Source organism: Plasmopara halstedii, assembly GCF_900000015.1.
Source record: "Plasmopara halstedii genome assembly, contig: Scaffold_2592, whole genome shotgun sequence".
Taxonomy (NCBI): domain Eukaryota; phylum Oomycota; class Peronosporomycetes; order Peronosporales; family Peronosporaceae; genus Plasmopara; species Plasmopara halstedii.
The window spans coordinates 214,055-214,787 of record NW_020189499.1 but is presented as its reverse complement, the minus strand read 5'-3'; positions in this window follow the sequence as shown (position 1 = coordinate 214,787).

The following is a 733-nucleotide window of genomic DNA, read 5'->3' as shown; positions in this document are numbered from 1 at the left end:
TTGCAGTTGGCAGTGCTCCAGCTACTGCAGGATTCTACTGTGCCTCTACAGTATCTCACCATTGATGCGGAGGATCAGGAGTAGCTTACTTCTTGAAGTCTGGGGGATTGATCACCTCGATCGGTCCGCTGACAAGTATCGCGGTAGGGGTTCGTTCAGCAGGTGCAATATTAGCGACGAGTGGTATTTATACCACTTCAGATCGGAGGATAAAGAAGGATATCATTGATATGGATCCTTCTTTGAATATACTAAAGGTGAATTCTGTTTTGTATCGCTACAAGAGTCAAGATGAGTCGGTTCCAATACAATGTGGATATATTGCTCAAGATCTAATTAGAGCTGGACTACCTCATGTTATAAATTTTACGGAACAAGAGGGTATAGAAGTAGAAGATGAATACGTCGATATTAAGATAAGGATGTACAATTCAGCATCGATTATTCTAAGATCTGTGTGCTCCTTCATTTGGCTCTCAAAGCACAGCAAAAAAGAATCGATGAGCTTCAGACCAAGCTTCAGTCATAAGATTCGCTCAGACAGAACCGAAAGGAAGTCTGACGACTGCAGCAGTGAGGGATGAAACTTTGTTTCTGACTCTACCTCAGTAATTCAGATCACTTATTTGATCAAGTAAATCTGGTCGATTGTATTGCCTCGAATATAACCACAGAAGACACCATTGCCCGCAGAAGTTTAGCTCTACAGCCTGATATTGCTTGCGATTATACA